Here is a 22,676-nt window from a genome sequence, read left to right on the forward strand (position 1 = left end):
ATTATTTTCTCCGTAAAATCTAGAATCCCAGATAAACAGAGTAGCAAAATCCCAGTGGTTTATCTGTAAGTATACACTGACTTAGAAATGCTATTAAAATTGCTTGTTTGAAAACCCCTAGCAGACAAAACTGAAAGCAGAAATCTCTTTATATTGATCTGCTTTAGGAGTGCACTTAAGCATTTCAGGGTGGAGTGCCATGGTCAGTAAAATATTTAGGGGCACTTCCATCTATACCCTGCATTTTACCTCAATTTCTTTTATCCTCTTTCCCATTAAATGAACCCGATTTTTTGTCCTGCCAATATACCTTTCTCATGTCCAGTACATATGACACTTGCTAAATCAGCTCCTGACACACCAGCCAATTCTAACAGGGGAGGCTGAGAGATACAGCATTACTTCTTATTTCTAATGTGTTTCTTAATTTGAACTTGCCATTTTCTGATGCTGACTCAGCAGTAAGTTTATTTCCAGAATTACTAAAACAACTTTCCTCTCAGAGCAGCAAGGGACCCATGACTCACTGGTTGAGAACAGCAAAACAGAGAGAGGCCTTTTTCCATCTTTTAATATTAAAAAATAAACTAGAAGGAGTTCATAAAATAGTCCTAGGGAATTTCTGTGACATGAAAAAGTAGCAGTAGATCTCATTTCACAGACAGATTGAACACAACCATATTTAATTTGGGTTGCATCTTAAATATGTAGCTTGCATTATTTTACACATGTTGCAAAACAAGATTTAGAGGGATCACTTTTTATTTGCTTATACCTACTTCACATATGTCAGAATCAATCACTTTTTCAGACAGATGGCTTTTTACTCATATGCTGCAGTAAAGTGACATTTTGTACCTGTAAACTTTCTTTTGGTTCCCAGCATTTAGAGACTGCTCATTCCCATCCCCACGTTTTTGGGATCATTCATATGCTTTGTACAGGGTTCAGATTAAAAAATACAAGAACATAATTTAATTGTAAAGTGTATTTTTCAGGGGAGTGCTTTCCCCTCTTTTGCTGAAAATAATTATCTCCCTCTCCATCATCATCAACAACATTTTAGTAAAGAGCAGCAGAAGGCATGTTACTCTTCAGCTAATAAATCAGTGCAAGAGCTTTGTTAAGATAGTTATATATTGATCAGCTTTTCTGCAGATTTGAACAGGTATAAGTACATACACGAATAGTTTTTATGCATAAAAGCAAATTTTCAAGCTGCCTTAAAAAAGGACTGTGTGTTTCCTACTATCGTGGTTCTCAGCTAAGAATTTTCACACCACCTTTTCTGGTCATCTCAAACCCTTTCTGAACCAAGGAGAAAACTGGAAAGAGAATGTCTCTTTTAATGGGTGTAAAATTCTGTGGAACATCAACTGTATCAGCAACTTTTCACAGAAAGACAGAAACTGCTATTCTGAGCCAGAGGAAGGAGACTTTGCTAATGCTTTTCGATATCACCAGCATCTCTCATAAATGATACCCCAATTACTGTGATGGATTAGCTCCTTCTTACTCTGTGTCCACTTTAAGGTTACTGGAGTTCTCTGACATCTGTGGCATGGCACACTGAGGACATACGATCTCCTTGAGCTTAGGTTGGAGTGATGGGCTTGGACTTTGTAGCTTCAGCCTTTCCTCTCAGATCACACATTATTCTGAGTTCCCAGAGAAGTGGCTGCTCTCAGGACTGGCCTGTTCATTATGGGCATCAAGCCCCTCAGCAACCTGGAACATGAAGAAGGTACACATGACCCTTGTCATTCTCTCCTCCAGCTTATTATCTCCTTGCAGGATGAAATTGGAGATAGAAGAAGCTGAAGGCAGAGGAGAGAAAACCCACTGACCAATTCTGAGCTTCACAACACCCCCTTATGTGACATTCCTTCTCCCTGACTCTTTGCAGACTGTTACTCTGATTATGCTCCAAATGCTTCTAAACACCTAAACAGTACTCCCACACAGTAACATCTATTTTTTTCTGTTGGCAGATATGAAAATTATAGATTTTTGGGAGACCAAAAATAGCAATTGTTCAAGCATTCTTAGTCAGTGCAGTTGCATCTCACTAAGTCTGTGCTCCCTGTTCTTCAGTGCCCTGATGAATATCATCCCAGTTGAAGGTCTGGGGTCCCATACTAAAAGTGCTTTAAACAATTCGCTCAATCTACCATCTGATTTCTTCAGCCTGCTTTCACAAGAGCTTTGCCATGGCTTTCCACAGTACCACTCATCTGGAATATTTCCAAATTTAGCAGCTCAGGCCCTCAGTCTGAAAAGACTTTTATATCCCTGTGGTACATTCATAACAAAATGTAGGTATCAACTTTGGTTTTGCCTCTAACATGTTATGCGATGTAAGGCAAAATACTGAATCCTGCCATAGGTTTGTTAGGTTTTTTTACAAATATGCCTTCCAACTCCAGTTTTATGTTACTAAGCTTACAAGATTTTAGTGTCAGGAGTTTTACTGGGCATACACATAGAAGAAAATATTCAGATTTGCAACACATACCACTATAATTTGAATTAAAATATATCATTGTGTCCATTCCTTACATGTTTATCAACTGCACATTTCCCACACAGATTTTTATATTATACTTTCACACAGGATCCTTCTCCACTATGTTTCCATTTTGACACTGTTTATGCACTTAAACAATAAATTCAAAAAGAAGTTCAAAAATAAAAGATGTTCACTGTTATCCCAGGGTATTGTGTTCATTTTCTAGTAAGTGCCTCTAGTGCACTGGGGTCCCTAATCAATGTAAATATTGTTTAAGATGAACATTGCAGTGGGCATACCATGGAGCCAGACCACCAGCAGAGCATTAAACAGGGACAGATGTGAATGCCAGGATGAAAATTAAGACATTCCTGATGTGTAAGTATGTTACTTATAATATATCTGTTATAGGAAATGGTAATGGAAAAAACAAACCCAAAACTTCTTGAAAATAAGAATGAGTTAAAATCGTTGTGTTGAGGTACTTCTTTTTCTTTTTTTGCTAAAATAGCAAACTAAAAATATGTGATATTCTGGTGTCTTGAAATATTAATTTCTTCTAGCTTTAATCTTCTGTGGATGTTTTTAATGACTTTACAAAGGTATAACCATTTTGGTGATTATCTGTACTGGACAAAAATGCATGGTTTTATTTTATTCACATGGCTTTCTCGCCGAAGTAGTATCTTTTATAAGATTAGGGGATCTAATTAGGATAACAAACAAAGAGTTTCATGCTGTCTCAAACAGTTATTCAAGGAGAAGCAATGAGAGAAAGAAGCCTCCTCTTGTAATTTATGAAGATCATCTGATTCCTACTTCTTGCTTAGTAGTAGATTCATGTTGATTATTTCACTAGCTGTCAATTTCCATGAGCAGTTATATAGCAGATTTCCTACTGGTACTTAAACACATTTGTTCCTTGCTGGCTTTGTAGTCAGGCTGTTCTCTATGCTGCCCTGAAGTAGACATTATTGGTGACATTTGCAAGGGCTTTGGAGACCACACCACACTGACTATTCATGGTACTTATACATGTGTTGCCTGTCCCTGTGAGGCCAGGGGAGGTGGCAGTGTCTACTGCTCTGGAGCTCGTAGTGGCACAGACTGACCTGTGTGGGGCCAGGAAGGGCAGGTGGGCAGAATGGGAATCCCTTTTGGTTAAGTAGGCAGGGTTGGAGTTCTCCACTGGAGGAGGGCAGGGCCAGGGAGAGAAGTCTCTTAGGAGAAGGAGGGAGGGGAGACAACTCAGCTGATGTGGTGATGTCACCAAAACATATTTTCAGAGTGCTCTGTTCTCAACAGCATCCAGAGCTGCAAGTTCTCAGCCCCTACCTGCCACAGAGAGTTCAAATATCTATGAAGAGGATGTTTCTTAAAAGTCCTTGGCTCAAAAGCTGTAGCTTTGACCTTTATAACTGTGAATCCAACAGATTAATTTAAAGTAAGTCGCAAGGTTTGATAGCAGGGTGGGTATCAGGTTGTCATTACTGCAGAAGTCTTAGTAGGAGTCTGATTTAACTTCAGTATTGATTTCTCAAATAGTGATGGCAGAGAATCTGGTGGAACTAGCATATTGGATTACTGTCTAAGCCAACAATGACTTAGAACTGAGTTGATTAAGCAGGACAGTTTGGGATAGGTCAGCAGACTTTATAATTCATTGTTTTCTATTTTGTAGCAAAATCAACTACAATAGCAGCCTTCTAAAATGTGATTAACACAAACATTATTGTTGTTTGACACAGTTTATCAAATATAATTATTTCCATATGAGATCTACAACTTGGTTTTTTTGCATTCTTGATTGCATAATTGAAAACAGCAGCTTTATCTTTCTTCTACCTTTGGTGGAAGTCATTCAATAAATACTACCAATTGTATTACAGCTTAGAAATGTCTGCTGCAGGAGGCAGTGCATTTCACTGGCTCTTGCCAATGCACCAATACTCTGCACCTAACCAAGGCATTACCTTTGCTGTTAAGAAAACAGCTGAAAGTATGCAGAGAGCGTGTCAATATTGAAAGAACCATGTAGGCTGCAGAAAAATCACTTTATGCCTGAGTTATCCTGTGTTCTGTATCACCCTGCTGGGTGGTTATTCATGTCAAGTAGAGGGTTTAATATTAAGAGCAGTCACTGCACTAAAAGGAAAAATATGTTTACTCTTTTCAGAATTTATTTTGCATTTACCCAAAAGTCTACACAGACTAACATGAGTTGTTTTACTAAAATTTAGAAAAAGCAGGACTGGACCCTAAAAATGTCTCACTGTTAAGAAAAAAACACCATATTCCTGAAAAATATATACTTGTGATTAACCATATGCATGTGAATATTTCCATGACTAGAGAGGATATTGATTGGTCCCTTTGGGACTACTCATGTCTATAAGTGCTTGAAGGATCAATTTTTAATTTTGCTCAATATCAGCACTAATTGCTGTAGATACTATTGACAAAAAAATGAAGGTTGTCTTCTAGCTGTGGTTGTTGAGGATGTTCCATAAATGTTTTTCATGGGGTGATGTATTACACAATCTCTTTTTTCAAATTGTCCAAATAGTCAGTAACTATTTATACAATTTAATTTAACAAATATGAAATATGTGTTACGGTGCCAGTTCAAAATATATTCCTAATAGCCAGTTTTATATACGATGGACCACCAGGAAGCTGTCATCAGAATAATACTGTGCTTTTTAATATATTCCCTAGGTCTCTTTTTTACATAATAGACTGTTTAATAATGCTTTAGTCAAAACTGAACAATAGAGATTAATGATTTGATGTAAGAATACTTCAAGGTAAAAATTAAACATTAATAACATTCCAGCTGGTGATATACTATGGAAGCCTCTCAAGCACGTAAAGAAGAGTTTCAAGAGGTGTTTTAGAAAATCAACACATATAGAGAATATGGGAAAGGAGACTGTTGTGTAACACATCACCAGGCAAGCTTTACCTTTTCATGGGAAAAGTACTATACAGACCACACAAACATTAGGAAAAAAACCCCCATAATGTGAAACAAAACAAAACCCCCAGACCTGTTGTTTCAAGGAACTCTTCAGAGCTAAGAGAGATTCAAAAGTGATCTAACTATAAAATAATAAATGCTAGGGGAAAATGCACTTATTTTTTTCTCAGTTAGTGTTGCATGAGAAAATATGTGTTGCAGACACCACGTGAAATAGCAATGTCCTATTTTTCCTTAGTGGTCTTGATTTACTGGGCTCATAAAATATAAGACCAGAAGCTCTTCTTAATATGGAGTCATTCTACTGCAAAGGCACACAGGCTGTTTTTTGTCTTTGTGTCAATTCAAGAGAACTTCACTTGATCTGTTTGTAAAACAGCAGAAAAGTTGCCTACAAAAGGGAAAACAGTTGTGTAAGAGTTTACAGCACCAGTTGCTAGATTAACAGCTCTCAGCTTGCGTTTGTTGTTTCAGGGTGACCCTTCACATGACACATTCACAAGGTAGGAATGGGGAACCAGAGAAAGTCCATTGCAGAAGCATCCCTGTGCAGGTGTGGGGAAAGTTCCAGGTCCTACAGAACTGCTGTTACTGCTGTTTTCAGCATCTGCCAAAGTGTAATATCTCCTCTGTGACCAACTGCTCTGGTTCAGTGGGCTTAAGTTGTGTGGGTAAGACTCCATCTCTCTCATATGGCACACACCAGTCCAGCAACCAGCCTATGTCCTACACCAGTCCTGGGCTTTCTTACACAACACTGACAAAGATGGTCCCTGCTGGCCACAGACACCCTGAAACACAGCTGAGCACAATCCTATTCTCAGGAATCAACAGCAAAATCCACTGAGTTCCTTGGAGATAGAAATGGCTCTTAGCGTGGCTTTTGGCTTTACAGCCACTTCAGTAGGCAGCACGGGTACTCTGGCAGCAGAAGCCAGCTGATACACTGAACTGTGCTAAAGTAGTGTTTAGAGAAATAGTAATTACTAACATCCTCTCTCAGTCAAGCCGACACTAACCAGGCCTACTGCAAGGTGTGTGTATATACACACTCACACTCAATAGATAAATAGATATGTGCATATACTCCAGGAAAAATATGTCTCTTGGAAGGTGATGAGGTCTCACTTTAAATCAAGTACCTGACACTAATAAAAACAATGTGTTCGGCCAGAAGATCTCGCCCACCGACTGGCTACAAGGTAAGTCAGTGTTAAGCAACCCTTTATTTTCTGCCTTCTCAGTTGCTTTTTTCTATATCAAGATCATTCTTTGTGTCTTCACAAGTGTTTGTAAATAGCCACTTAAAAATGTAAGCCTGTTTGTTTGTTTTGGGTTTTTTTGTTTTTCTTTAAATCAATTTTATCAAAATAAATATGTTGGAAATTTGGCAGGAATTGCATAAGTTCCATAGTTTTAAAATGACCCAAAATGCTGACAACTGTAAGACCTTCTATCATTACTTCCTCTCTTCTCATAAGGGATTTTGCTATTCAAACTGTTTTGTCTGATTTCTTTTTAAAGAATTATAGGTGGGAGGTAAAGCTGTCAAAGGTGTCCACAAGAATTGGGAGATTACTGAAGTGATTAAAGTGTCAAAGCACATTTTGCAGAGAGACAAAGGCTTGTTAACTATTTATATGTTTGAAAAAAATTTATATAGTGTTCCTACCTAATAAATTTCTGGTGATTTTTGCAAGATTATTAATCAAATAATCAGAAAATAATTTGCTATCTCTTAACAGTAGACAAATCTTAAAATACCACTTGATGATTGGATGAAGTAATCAAATAGTAATTAGGAAACAAAAAGTATTGATAGGCCATCTTATTGATTACAGCTATTTATTGTTACTCTTATTAGCAGAAAAACCAAGTACTGGCAGTCAATATAAATCATGCAGAAACAGCTTGTTGATATCTACCTTAGAAATATCTCCAATAGAATTATGTAGCTAATAATTGTTGTATTTTTCTGCCAGCATTTATTAGAATATTGATTTCTGGAGAGGAAAAACAGTGATTGTTTTTACAGAGATGGAATTAATTTTAAAACCACATCTGACTGTATATATCTTGCCTTCTGTGAACTTGATTTTGCTCTCAATATTCAATCCTGTAAGACACTGTAAGACACTGAACAGCCAATCTTCATTTCAGCAAAATACTTTTATGCAGATTTCACTTTAATCTTATCAATTTTACTGAAACCACACACACCAGTGCTGGAGAGAAATTTCAGCAGAGCTACACATTAAAAACAAGAAACTGGGTATTCACTGCAAGTTGCTCAGAGATTAAGAGCCCTGCTTAATAATTAGCAACTGAATAAATTCCACTCAAAAAGAACTAGGAAGTCTTTCCCTTGTGTCTTTCTTTGGATGTTTCTTCGTGCTTCCAATAACATTCTTAGGAGCTATTCCTGCAAATAGTTCTCTACATGAGTAATTCAATTCCTCTGATAAATACTATTGAATTCACAAAGGCTAGATTCAAAAGCAAAGTTACTTATCTAGGCAAATGCATCTAGGATGGGGCTGTTAGGCAGCTCCCCATGACAGTAGAGAAGAGAAAAATAGCCTTAGCCTGTGGGAATAGGGCCTGGAGGATTGGGCCCATAGCCAGTGACATTATAGTATTTTTTTTTAATAAGGAGGAAAACCCACGCATGAGTGAAACCATATGGAAAACTGAGTTAAGGTGAGGAGGTTTTAAATAATGCTTATTTATCATTTTGAAAGAGAAAAAAAATCCTGTTCCTGCCTATTGCATTTTATACTTTAAATATAGGGACTGATCCTTCTGCCAAAATTCCTCTCCTTTTTGGGGGAAAGTTATCTGCTTAGACTGCTGCAGGATCAGGCCCTGAAAAGTCATTACAATCTTGTTGGCAAAGCTTATTCCCTTCCACCCCTCTCCTATTTTCTGTTTTTCCTATCCCTACACAGGAAGAAAATTAAAAGTTAAGCTAAAATACATTAACTAATATCAGTTTATTAATTGGAGAATTCAGCTTATCCTCTTTGCCATTCATCTGAAATTAATTAAGTGTGTAGAATTACAAGGTGGGTGTACCACAGGCAGCAGTCCAGGCTCAAGTTAATCAAAAGAGCACATGTTGAATGCATACAATTTAGTTAAGGTTAATCCAGTGAAGATGATCCCTTGCTGGTCCTAATTACTCTAGGTGATATATTGTGGAAGGGGAAAATAGGAAGGAAGGGAAATTTTGTCCTGCTGGCCTACCAGGATTTTCTAATTAAATTTAGTAGGCTATGCACAGGAACAAATAATTTCAATTTGAAGAGAAGACCACACTCCAAGGGTGCTTGTCTGAAATTAATATGAGGAACTTTGAGCTAACAGACTTAAGCATCACACCTTAAAATATTAAAGTTAAAGCTAGTATTTATGCCTTTACAAGTTTCCAAGATACTAGAAGTACTTTGTCTCTCTGAGCACTTCAGATCTGGTGTACATTTTTTGTTATAATTCTGATGTTACTATTTAGCTCTTGAGAAAAGGTAACGACACACTAAACCAGGCCTAGTCTGTTACTTCACTACCCTCATCCAATGAGCACATAGCAGTAGGACAGAGCTAATTTGCAAATAGAAATATGTTGGTTTTGTATTAGCAAAATCCTTTTCATTTAATCTTTTTTTTTTATTATGTCAATCCAAAAGAAAACAAAGGTGTTTTTAAGACTCTGTGACTTCATGTTCTATGCTCATTACCTCATTAGGTTACTTTTTCTCCACATTTGTCCTTTGTTTCGGCTTTCAACGAATCTTATGAAAAGCTTTTCTTTCTCTAGGTATGTGCATATAAATTTTTCAAATAATTTGCCCTATTTTTCAGGTCGGTGATATATATCTCAAGTGGAGGTATCTGTTTCTGATTTATTAACATTTGATTCCCTGGTTTCCTGCCATTGATCAAGACTAATACTCAGCTCAGCTGATGAGTTTTATATGAAATCTGATATTGCAGGAAGAAAGAAAAGTTAGCACCATTTTTAATATTTTTCTATTTCAGGGCTTTTCCAGGACCTCGACATGTACACAGGACACCTAACAATATTGGGCAGAATGTGTTCTATACATATATATATATATACACACAAAACATTTCTCTGGGATAAAAATTTTTGGAAGTAAAACAAGTATTTATCAATAGAACAGATGTTTGCTTGATGTCATTCGCGTCCTGTAAACTGTATATACATTTACGCCTTACCGCCAAAACATGGTTTCACCCTACTACTGACCGTCTGTCTGCCATTCAATCTCCAGTTAAGTCACGGTCAATAAGGTCAACTCTTTGGCAACATCTGTATTTGATCAGTTCACACAAAATAGGAGCCTTCCTAATGCCTGACTACCCTGAAGTATTTTAAGAGGCAGCATATTACAATAGTTGATTCACCGCTGCTGCAGACTCTGCACTTGGAAGATTTTTGCCTCCTCTGAGGAACTGAAATGTGAAGATTAAAATCCTTTCTAGCAAAATAAATCTCTGAAATGAGCAGGTTGAGCCATGGAATAGTTTCTAGACTGACAAGATGCATTTAGCAGTTTCTCTCCCCAAGTCCCTGGTCTCTCAGTGTAGGGATTTGCGTTTGTGATATTTTAACCCTGTTCTGCACACGGATTATGTTTAAAGCATGTCTAGGTTCTTGCAAAGATGAGAAGTAAAGTCAGAGGAAAAAATTCTCAGCAATTATACTTAAAAAACCAACAGTGAGGATTAATGCAGCCAATTGTTTCCTGTTGGTGTTTCTGTGCTCGGCACAGGCAGTACTTTCAGCAAGTCGGTGTACTTTCCTTCAGACGAGTGAATGCAAATCCTTCCCTCAAAGAAAACAAAATATTCTGTGCAGAATCCTGGCCTCACTGAAGGTGACGGAAAATAGTCTGGCAAAATTTAGTGAGACAGGATTTAACCTGATGTTACCACTGCATTATTTCAATGCTGTGAGCTATCTGAAAGTACAAGGTTAGAAATTTGATTCTAAGCACAGTCGGACTGGTGCCACTTTATTGATGTTCCTGGCTTTAGAGCAAATGAGAATAAAATCTGGCCTGTGGGAATGGGATCATGGGATATGTTCTCTTTTTTCTTTTTCTTTTTTTTTTTTTTTTTTTTTAATGTTTATTTTAGGAACAAAACATTTGACTCTTGGGAAAAGCAAAACCAGTGCCCTCTGATGCCTTTATGCATTATGAGATTTGGACCTGACTACAGATGATTATACACTGATAAATACTGCCACCAGTGCTCCAGTTATACTGCTGGTCCTCCCAGTCATGTTCAACACTGAGGAAAGCCTGAACACTGAAATACTCCCTCGCTGCTGGGTGTTGGAAAAACTAGAATAGGACAGCAAGAGTACAGCAGCATCCCACCACCAGCCATGGGGTTGTCTTTAAAACGAGACTGGACTGAGCGGTACCATGGGCAGAAGGTAACTGGTAGCTTCTTGGAACTCATCTGATTAGAGGATGGCTTTTTAAAATATTTTTATGATGGAGGTATTGTTCAAATAATGTGGTGTTGAGAAATCAATGGTTTTGTTTGCACTTTTATTTCCAAAATAATTCCTTTTTACTTACTTTCATACTGAATTTTCAACAGAAACATTTGACTGAAAGCATAGCAAGGAGCATTTAAACTAATTCTGAGTTGGGATAAAATTTGAAAGCACCTTGAGACAGTGAAATCAAAGATTATGTGAATCTATTTTCTGTGCAATTTTAGCTCTTTCAAGAGCCTTGGAAACCTCAGAGGAAGCTTGCCCTGAGTGCACATGTTTGATCTAGGAACTTCAGAAACAGCAAATTCAAAAGGCTACTAAATATTGTGGGTTCTAGAATGGCTGGTGTGAGCTGTGGACCCACAGGATATGTGGCAGAAAACGTAGTTTAGGTCTTATCCCTCCCTTTAGTACTACTTGTATAACATGCACAAAATTTTCTAAAACTTGTTACGATGTATTACATATACTTTAGGTTTTCCCACCCTATTGTTTTGTCCTGTAAAGCTGCCTTAATAGTTCTAAGAATACAATGTTACATCTGTTCTGAATTTCTGTATTAGGAGTAACTCTACCATGCCCATGACTTTCAGTAGCAGAGCATTTTGATCCTTTAGAAGACAAGGGAGATGTAGCCTGAGATCTCCTTCTGATCAGTCAGGAAAAAAAAAACCCAAAGGCTTACAAATATTTAAGAATTGTCTCTCAGAGTAAAGAAAATACAGTTTTCTTAATTTAGACAGTGGACTCTTACTAAAATAAAAATATTAATTTAAATCAAAATTGTAATGAAAACTGAGAGAAAGCCTAATGTCAAATAAACTGCAGGCAAAGCAATTTCCAACTAAGCCAACAGCAATCTAGAGTCTGACTTCACTAAAACTAGTGTCCAGTCCTGGTAAGTAAGGTTCAGCTGGTTGTTGTCTCTGCAACTGATTGCTGCAGCAGGCTCCAGGTCTCAGGGGACATCACCCTGGGAATGTGTGGAAACCAGATGACTCATCACACACGGGATCTCCTTTGCAAAATATTCTAAAATCAGTATAGATTCTGTCTAAGAAAATAAAGAACTTTTCACAGTGTAAAATTCATTGAAATATTGGCAGCTGGTGTTTCTGAGGTCTCTTTCTTCATGTACTTTTAAATGGGCTGGCTGGATTGGTTAAAAACTGGCTCTGAAGGCAAGAGATGCTGAAGAGATACTAATGAAAGCTGGGAAAAGTACATTCTGACAGCTTGTAACACACAGAGGGTATTTCCTGGGAGTCTTCAATGCTTTCAATAAAGCATAGAGGGAGAGAAAAGGTGCTGGACAATTGCAATAGCAAAGAAAGAAGCCACAGATAGTACTACAATTCTGTTTTTACAGTCCTTACTCTCATACATCTGAAGGAGCTGAGCACATCAATGAAAACTGAGATAATAAATGTAGTAGTGATTAAAATGTAGGAGTGTGATTTAAAATATAGAACTGGAAAATAACAATGGCATTCATGGGAAAATGTAACACAGTACACCCAGGGAAATGTAATTTGAAACACAGACATCCAAAGGGAGAGAGAATCCTAGAAAGCAGCTATGCTGGAGGAGACCTCAGGGTCAAATTAGACATGAATTTGCAATACGATCTAACAGCATGACCAGCCAGTGCAGTTGTGCTGTACAGAGAAGGGCATATCTGGGAACGTGAAGGTTGTTCTCCTTCCTGCCATGGCTCTGACCACACCAGGAGCTGGGTCTCTGGTCACTGGGAAGGAATTGAAAACAAGGGAGAGCTAAGGAAGAAGGAGAGGGTGGACTGACACGGAATGTCTATGGGGATAAATGCAATAAAAACACCCGCTCCTCACTTTCTTAAGGCTTCAGGCACCAAGCAAGTACCTTTGCAGTGGACTTAAATCAGCTGAGGTTGACGGTAGTTTGCCTTCTCTCTGTGCTCAGAACGGTCCTGATGTGAGCAATGAAGTGTCTTGCTGCCAGAGACACAAAGTCAGGAGATTAGGGCCTCCCTCTTTGCCCTCAGCTCCCTCTTTGCCACTCACTCTGCTGAGACCCCTGCCCTTGGGAGACCTTGGCTGGGATGTGCAGGAGCCAGGCCTGACAAAGCAAAGAGCTGCTTAGCCAGAGGGAGGTGAGGTCCCCTGACACACAGGACAGGGTCAGGCTGAGGCTATGGACTGCCCCCCACACCCCTTGTGTGCATTGCCCCAGCAGGAGCTGGGAGCAATAAGAAACTCTGTGAACAGGGAGCCTAAGGCTAGCCCTGGGCATCAGGGAGATATCCCAGCTCCCAGCCCCAGCCATGGCTGAAATGCATTTCACTGATGAGCTGGTTACACATCTGGATCATGGGGAGCAGAAACCAGAATTCAAAACTGCACCCTCCCACACTCGTCCAGTAATTGTTCAGTGAATAAATGGGTGAAAAAAATTTAAATTCTTCAGTGAGCATGCAAACCTGTAGTTCTCAGGACAGTTGCATCTAAAATGGCTCATCAGTTTGCAGCTGTTGATAAACATTTGGAGCCATATTCACTGGTCTAGCTGAATAATTATGGTGAAAGGCAGGTTGAGCTGGTTTTGGCTAGGATAGAGTTAATTTTCTTCATAGTAGCAAGTAGGGGACTGTGTTTTGGATTTGTGCTGGAAACTGTGTTGTTAATACAGAGATGTTTTGGTTACTGCTGAGCAGAGTTTACACAGAGCCAAGGCCATTTCTGCTCCTCATAACATGCCGCCAGAGAGAAGGCTGGAGGGGCACTAGAAGCTGGGAAGGGACACTGGGACAGCTGACCCAAACTGACCAAAGGGATATTGCATACCCATATGGCATATAAAGCTGGGGGAAGGAGAGGGAAGAGTGATGACACTTGTCTGTCCAAGTGACCATCATGCATGATAGAGCCCTACTCTCCTGAAGAGAGTTGCACACCTGCCTGCCAACAGGAAGTGGGAAATTCCTTGTTTTGCTTTGCTTGCATGTGTGTCTTTTGCTTTAGCTATTAAACCATCTTCCTCTCAACACATGAATTTTCTCAATTTTGATCTTTCAGTTCTCTCCTCTAGCCTGCCATGGGGGTGTGAGTGAGTGGCTGTCTGGGGCTTAGCTGTTCTCTGGGTTTAAACCGTGACACAGGTGCCCTGGGAAAGCGCGCACGTAAAACTGCCACATCATGCATGGAGAGCTACACTTATACCTCCCTTATTCTGCAGTGTCTCTGGAGTGTCTCTCCAGGCACTTCCTTGGTCTCCTAGTGGAGCTCAGAGAAATCTTCTGACTCCAATTGGTCTTCCTAGATTGCTGCAGCAGCAGCACGATTATGCCTTGTCTCATTTCCTTCCTGCAGACAGGATGGGGAGAGGGACAGCACAAGTTCCCGGGAGCCACAAATATGGTTTGAAAGCTCAGGAGGAGCAACAGGGCACTGTCACGAGGGCTGAGCCATGGTTCTAGCCATCCTGCATAGGGGAAAAAATTAGTTCTCAGACATATGTGGAGTTTTTGTGTTACTGAAAGTTTTAAAATGTCTGTTTTTCAAAATCATTCTATCAAGGAACTTAACTAGAATACAGCCATTCAGTATTTTTAATCTGGTCTTACTTCTTGCTTTCTGTTATTTCTATCAGTAACATACATTTGGCTATTATGCAGAAAAAAAAATAAATTCAACTGAGAAAGCTATTTGCTAACTAAAGCTGGTGTAGGAAATTGTAAATGACAGTTTATAAGGTCAAAAATTATTTTCTTTAATATGACCACAGAGGTCTGAAATGGAAGCTTAAACATGTACAATATAAATTCCTAATAGTATCTATCAAAAACTTGATGAGTGGCTGTTTGCATACATGGAAGCATAAATAATATCCATCAGAAACCACTGAGTTTAATAGAATTCCAAGGGAGGCTACATATTTTAGGTTGCTGAAGTCTAGTGAGGGGAATTAATTATGGACTGACTTTCATTTTATTGCTCTTAATAAGAGGTTCAAAGCCAAGCTGTAGCATGAAAAGATTTCTTATGTGCAGCCAAGTTATTAGGATGGTGAAGTAATATTCTGTCCTGTAGATGGCCAATTATCTGTTAACACAAACTGAAAAAAGTTAGAAGGGTCTTTGCATTGCCTTGCCTTGCTTTGTCTTCCCTCCTCTCCCTTTTCCAAACAATATCTTGTGCCAGGTTCTTTGTGCAGCAAAATGTGTTCATGTAAAACACTGAGTGTGACCAACAGCATAATTTGGCAAAAGCTCTGTGAATTGCACTGTTTCTCCACTTACTCCATCTTTCTCCAAGTGCTTAAGAAAAGGTTAATTAGGTGATTGTGCATCAACTTCAATATTTTGAATGCTGCTTTTCCAGTTCATGTGAATTTTATCTAGAGAACATAATAGCTACTAGGCAGGAGATGAATGGCCAGCTATTATCAGTTTCTACACAAGTGCTATATCCTATGATTGTCTGACAAATTTAATTAGGATAATTCACCAGAAGAATAATTAAAATCTCCAAATAGTTTGCACTAGGTCCTCCAGTTTTAATCTCTACCTTAGAGATCAGATTTCATTCTGTCAAGCAACAGTATTTAACTAAATTAAAAGAAATCCCACTCCATTACTGCTGAACTGAAGAAACCCTAGCCCAGTTTATTTTTCTGCTGTACAGGCAGAAAGTCCTAACTCAGCTCTGCAATGCTTGTTGTGGAAAGCAGTGCCCCAAAACTCTTCAAATAACATTTTGCAGTGAGTGAGAGCAGCTGAAGGACAATGGAGAAAAAGAAATAAGAAAGGAGAAAAAAGAAATGAGGATTGCTGATACCATGTCTCTCAAGGGCTGTGCAAAAACAAGCTCTTTGCTCCCCAGAAATGATTCAAAGATAAATATTATTGCTGCTGCAAGAAATGGTAAAAACTGGTAGCTTTTTGTTTCCCTTTCCCCTAAGACCTAGATCTGAAGAGTAAATGGTCATTTTGGCTCAGTCCTCTGTGCAGGCAGGACTGAATGTTGCCCCACTGTGTCATAGGCAGGTCGGGTCAGGGTGGGGGGAGTCTGTCTGTCTTGAGGGCTCTTTTTTGAGGGCTTGAGGTTTGGGCTGAATGTGATGCATCATTGTGCACAAAAGAGTGTGGGGGGAAAAGTAACTTCTCTCTAATGCCAGACAGAAACATAACATTAATCAAGGACAACTTCTTTCTAATTTGTTTTCACCCTCCATAAAATAGGAATAATTACCCTATTAATATTACCCTAATATTTACAAGCTACTTTTTGGATCTCATTTAGAAAGTTTTGGAGATGCTGGAGTTTCACTTCAACTCTGTGTTTGTAAGCTAGTGTACTTTTTCTTCCTTCTGCTATCATCTTAGACACAAACAGTATGTCAAGAAAAACAACCATGAAATGTTTTAAACTAAAAATCTCATGAACTTTGAGCTGATGACACAACTTCCAAGGCTCTACTACCAAAACAGGGATTTTAATATATTCCTTAAGATACATGTTTTTGTTTTGATCTACTGATGATGTTAAGTCACTGCAATAAACACCTTGTTATCCTTGAAGCACAACTCAAGCAGACCACTGTAAAGTTGGGAATGCCCCACTGCCTCCATATCCAGCTTGCTCCAACACCCTCATTGAAGGGATAGGAATGGTGCCCCCCATTCCAGTCTTGCTTTGGCCTGTGGAGAGGAGCCTTGCTTCAGGCACAAGTTTAATACCTTTTCTCCACCGAAGGACCAAACTTCAATTCCAAGTTCCTTTACAAAGAGAAGCCTTTATTTTTATTTAGAGTATAATGCTGGAAAACCATCTCTGAAGTAAAGGACCTTGTGAGAAGTGCATGGTCTGACCAGATTAGGAACAAAACCAAACAAACTGTGCAGTAGGGCCAAGGGCCAGGTTTGAAGCTGGATTGTTATTAGCTCACAGAGGGATAAGATACTTGCCTATTTTTAAGGATCTCTCCTCAAATGCTTTGCTAGGACTTCTGAACTTTTTCCACACTCCAAGACATTTAAAAAAAACAGGAATTTGTTTTCTTCCTTCCTACAAGCCACAGGCAGAAGGGGAGTTTGCCACAGCCTGTTAGAGCCCTGATGGGTGGCTGCTGTTTAATGTGAATTACAGCATCCGACACCTGTTTGCCGGGGCAATTATGCAAAGAGAGAGCCTTTCTCTACAGCCAACATGGAAGTGTAAGGACTTTCAAATTCTCTATTGTTTTTGAACTTGTATTTGTTCCTTGGTATTTTGTAGGGAACTCATCCCTCTTCTAAAATCTTGGTGTCAGTATTAGATGGTAGATGATGAGATCATTAGGGGTATTGTTGCAGGATCAATAACCAGACTTGATCAAACATTAGAAAAACTTTAAGTCAAAGCTGAATAGGCTGCCTCAGTTGTTTTTGTCTTCTTAGCCTGTTGTCCTTTTATTCACTTTTCATACTGAAGTTCTTTCCTGTGCAAATCCTTCCTTTTAATTGTTTAAAGCATTTCGCTTACTTGTTTTTTCCCCTTACTTTAGTTCAGGAAACATTGCAGCTCTTGATAGACTGTTTTTTCTTTCTCTGTAGGTTTCTCTTGGAAATCAGGAGGAAAATAATATCTTCCTTTCCTGGTATATTCTGAAAGTACTGACTTTTCAGAGATTACTTAGGATGTATGTTTTAATAATAGGATCAGGAGAGGCAGCTGCCTAATGATTAGAGCTTGTGGTTTTATCTGAAAATATTGTTTTCACTAAAATCTCTTTAATAGCATGCTAAATTATAAAAACATTAATTAGATAAATGGACATTAATCCTCCAGCTATGTGTAATGCACCCTTTGATGTAGCCTGCTTAGGAGCTTCAGGTCTGCCTGACATTTCCTTTTTGCCAAGTACATTATTTTTTCAATAATTCAAACAGGTATTTTACTGTGTTTCTTTGGTGCTGCTGTGGAAGAATAAGGTTCTAGTTGAGTGGAAGTTGCTAAGAGAGCCAGTTTCCAGGGCATGAAACCCTTTCATTTAAGGGGGCAAAGGTCAACTCAACAAGAAGTTGAGTCATGCCAAAAGCAGGACAAGTGTGTCCCCTGGGAGAGAGCCAGTGAGAACATCACATAGAGGAATTCCCTGCCTGAGGAAGGTGTTTCAGTCTGTTATGGGTAGCGTGGATCACCAGAGCCTACTGGATTTTCTTAATCAATGCTAGTCTTTGGCAAGTGTGGAAATAGTTCTTAAGTCATCTTAGAATCATAAAGCAGTTCATATGCAGCTTCTGGACTTTCTAGAGCATGTTCTCTAATTTAAACCAGGGAAATTTGTAATGCTAATTACAACAGCATGTCATTACTGTATTTTTTCAGATGTCTCCAATCAATAAGAGTATTGGAGGTCACACAGATTCCAGTGTGTGTATTTTGCAAGCATTCATATTTTTCACTGTTTGTAGCATTAAAGAAAACATGTGTGCAGTACAGAATAAGCACAGAATTTTTAGATAACCTGGAGAGAAAGGGGAAGAGTGAAATTCATGGGATTTGTCTTTATAAAAATTTTGCAGGATTTCTATTTGCTCACCTTCTGCTACTTTGCCTTCAACCTGTCGGTATCATCTGAAAGGAAGTTCATAATCATGCATGCATGTGTGTGATTGTATGTATGATTGTATTGTATGTGTGATCAGGAGAAAGGAGACACAAAGGTCACAGTACTTCCTCAGGCTGCATCCCCCAAAGTGCATATGTTAAAAAAGAAAAATTGTTTCAGAGATTTTAACCACTTTTTTTTTCTAATGAGCAACGTAAGTATATTATGAAAAAGCAATAAACTGTCATTCTATATATTATTTTTAAGAACTTTACACTGAATTAGCACTTGATTTACTTGACTATTCAAAGTTCAACAAGAAACCCCTCTATGCAATGTGGGCTGTGGCAATATGTTTTTTTATAAAGGTGTTGCAAAGGTTTTAAGAAGTGCTGACTGCAGATTGCAGATGTGATTTGTGATTGTGAGTGCAAGATATGTATTCACAGAAGATGTGGGCAGCTGATTATACTTCTCATTTCCTGAGAGCAGTCTGCTTCCCTGGGGCATACTCCTCTGGGCTCTTTGAGAGGTGTCACTAGAGCAAAGACCCTTACAATACCCCAGAAACCTGGATCAGAGTTTGGTGAGAGGAAAATGCTGATAGATAATCTTAGACCATGAACTTGAGGTTTTACAGTATCTTGAGGCATTTCATACAGCAACCAAGTGTTTGCAGTTTCTCTTTTGTAAATCACACAGAAGTGTGAATTCTTGTCCTGCAGTTTATGTGGCAAGACCTGTACTACCTCAGTCTGGAAGTTTTTTCAAATGTGCCATGGAAACAAACTTAATAAGGAGACATTTTTTGTCGAAACTCATTCTGCCTCAAGTTTTCTCATCTCCTGATCAGCAATTAACCAGACAGTTGTTATGAGAAGACACTCCTCTTTTAGTCCAAATACCAACAATATCACCCAGTAACATTCAGCAGACCTGTAGCTGTAACCAGCCAGCGCATTCCTATTGTGTAATGCATTCAACACATTCCCAGCAGATTTTAATTTACTCTAGCAATGCCTAGATGAATTCACACACAGCACATTGTAATGCAAATGGAACGGTTAAAATAGATCACACATCTCTCTTCCATCTCGATTTCAGTCTAATGTATCATTGCAGCTTATTCTGTAAACTGTTGAAGCCATCTTCATTCAACTGTAAACTAAAGAGACTAGATGTCTATCAGACAAAACCAAAACACTTCTTGATTAATCACAACCTCTTGACCTAATGAGTGATAGCTGTGTTAAAAATGTTGTCATTATCTAAATGGAGTACCCAAATGTCCTGCAGATCCTAAGCAAATTGACTCTCTTTTATTTATAAACAGCACTGGAAGATGAACTCCTGGGTTTATACTGGAAAAGGGACATCATTCATTTTTATCCAACGTACCTGCTTTTAGTGATATTACCCACACACGCTGGTTTTAGAAAATCTTAACAACTGAAGTGGTTTATATGCTTTTAAGACTAATTTTGAAGTTCATGTGTACATTCATCACACTGGAGCTGGGTGCTCAATATCTACCTAAAATGCATAGTATTATTAATACATGTTAAAGTTCCTTCTCCGGCTTTCTGTTAGATACTAGACATCATTAGCACAAGATAGGGAATTCTGGCTTTTCAGAGCTTGTATAAACGTTATTTGCTGCTGAGGGCATTTTTCCAACATGTAAAATGTGCATCTCTTGTGTGCATGACAAAGTGATGAATCTTTGAAAAGCCAGTTTTATAGCTATTTATTGCCAGGTTTTTGATTAATAATCTGGTCACATGCAAATAAAGATGCTGTTATAGAAAAAAAATCAAATTATGTACAGATTCTTTTTCCTTTTGCTTCTAAAATATTGGCTGTTTCTTCCTACATGTTGTTCCAATGAAGCCTTGAGTGGAAAGAGGCCTGGATTGCACATGTCCCTAATGCTTTACAATTATTTTCTTCCAGCAGATGCCTATTTGTTATGATATTATTTTTAATTTCTAGCAGGTATAAAGACTCTTATTCCTACTAAATTTTTAAAAAAAAATAAAGAACCCACAAGAATTTAGTGCACAACTAATTCTTGTGCTGAGAATAAATATGAGGTCAGCCACAAGTTCCTTTTTTTTTAAAATAATTGAAATTTAATGTAACTAAAAAATCCCTGTCAGCAAAACAGACAGCAAAATCCATTCCACATTTGTAATTTATTGCTGCTGTTCACTGTAGGGTGAATTAAAATGATCAAATAGCAAAGGCCTTTCTCGGCCTGAATGGGCAGATCTGTTCAGGTACACAGTGTTCCTGAGCAGGTGTGTTACACCCTCACCTCTGGCTGCCACAGTTTGTTGTACCAATCCTACTCTACAGCCTGGGCTTGGGATCAGCTGTTTTTGGGAAGATGCTCTGAAGAGAGCTACAGCGCCCTTCCTCCAGCCAACACGGATGTGCAGCCCAGGCACCAGGACCACTAGCATTTAAAGCCTCTCTCTTACCTGGCACTGGATCTAGAGATTAACACCTCACCAGGAGCCTGCCCACAAGATGCAGAAGGCTTTCCTATTTCTCCCTGATACTTTTCTTGCAAACCCAGGTTTTGTACTAGCTTTTTTTTTTCCACAGCTTGCCTGTTGAGGCAATTATACACAATGACAGAATCCTCCTTTGAATTGTTGTTTTGTAGGCTAAAACCTGTCATCTTCTAAGAAGAGATTGCATTCCCCAGTCTCTCATTTAATACCTGGCATTTAGATGTATGAAAAAGCACCTTGTCAGATCATGACCATTTAATCAAATGTTCCACATCACCATTCAAAAGTTATTTCTCCTTTTCAGTATTTTTTTGCTTCACAGATCTCTAAATCCTGACAGATTTTTTCAGCAAGGACTCTATGACACTATTCAGACTTTTCATGTAAATACAAAATAATATTTTACCAAGAGCTGGTCCTGCTCTTCCAATGAGAACCTTGATATTTCCTCATTATCAGCAACACTTCAGACATATTTGCAATCCTGTTTTAGTCAATGTAACCTGTGCTTTTCTGTTCTAATATCAAGGGACTCTAAATCTAGTGTCTTGGAGAAATAAAAGTAAAATAAAGCAATGCAGCTGTCTTTTGTAAGCAGAAGTAATTTTATGAAGAGAGGAAAAAGAAATAACTTCATCTGATTGGGCCAAATTTCCATGGGATCATAATACATTATGGTAGTCTTACTTTTGTTCTTAATTCTTTATTGAACCACAATTCCACTGTTTTCACTAATGATATTTCATCTAAAATTCCTTAGGCCTAAAAGAATCTGTCTGTAGTTGCTCTAGTATTTAAGTTGTTCTAATATTGAATATTTCCAGTCCTCTGGACCTTTGAATACTTGTTCCATCCAAGTTCTTTAGGTTGTTATGAGGAATTTAGTTAGTGCTTCCTGACTAGTGGTGTACCAGGAAATCTGACTGAATGATCTGACAGTCCCTTCCGACCATAATTTCTATGAAATCTTTGAAGCTGGCTTTGGCAATATTACAAAGGAAATCTGTAAGGAATGATGAACCATTCTTGACCAAGACTTTGCACTGCGGTTGAGCCTCCAGCATGACGAAGAAAACCTTTGATCCTTAGGAATTTTACCTTCACCATAGACATTTCTTGCAGCCAAATCTATTTTTTAAAACATTCACAGCATCACTAGAATTTCAAGGCAAAGGCTAATTTCATGTGATTTATTATATTAGCCTTCACAGAAAAAAATGAGTTTCCTAGAAAATTAGTTTCCTGATGTATACTGGTTTATACTAGCAGCATAAAATGCTTTTCAAACTCCAACAGTGTTACTCTTGTAATATTGCTCCCTCATGTTTGCCATTGCACTTTTTACCAAAAAAAAGAAAAGAGAAAATTGAAAAGAGAGAAAATTTTGTTAATAAATGAAATGCTCCTACTTTTTTATTTATATCACAATATATAGACTATAAACATTAAAATATTATATATTGTATATGTAACGTAATGTGTGCCTTATGATAATACACATGCAAATATACACACTACATACATTATACACATATAATGTGTAATATATTAATGTGTAATATA

The 22,676-nt window shown here is 38.2% G+C and overlaps 1 long non-coding RNA gene across 9 annotated transcripts in view; it reads left to right on the forward strand.

Annotated features, from left to right (window-relative positions):
• LOC111926127 (uncharacterized) overlaps window positions 1–22,676 on the forward strand; it is a 101,724-nt gene that overhangs the window by 44,096 nt on the left and 34,952 nt on the right. For 7 of the 9 annotated variants that reach the window (XR_015283635.1, XR_015283638.1, XR_015283634.1 and 4 more), the window contains one exon: window positions 10,653–10,956. The exons of 1 other annotated variant lie outside the window; for it this stretch is intronic. This is a non-coding gene — a long non-coding RNA (uncharacterized LOC111926127). Of the gene's footprint in view, window positions 1–2,786; window positions 2,888–3,814; window positions 3,954–10,652; window positions 10,957–22,676 lie in introns of all 9 variants that reach the window. One more of the 9 variants, XR_015283636.1, reaches the window with a different exon arrangement.

This window comes from Cyanistes caeruleus, chromosome 2 (genome assembly GCF_971803275.1).
Source record: "Cyanistes caeruleus chromosome 2, bCyaCae1.hap1.1, whole genome shotgun sequence".
NCBI classification, from domain to species: Eukaryota; Metazoa; Chordata; class Aves; order Passeriformes; family Paridae; genus Cyanistes; species Cyanistes caeruleus.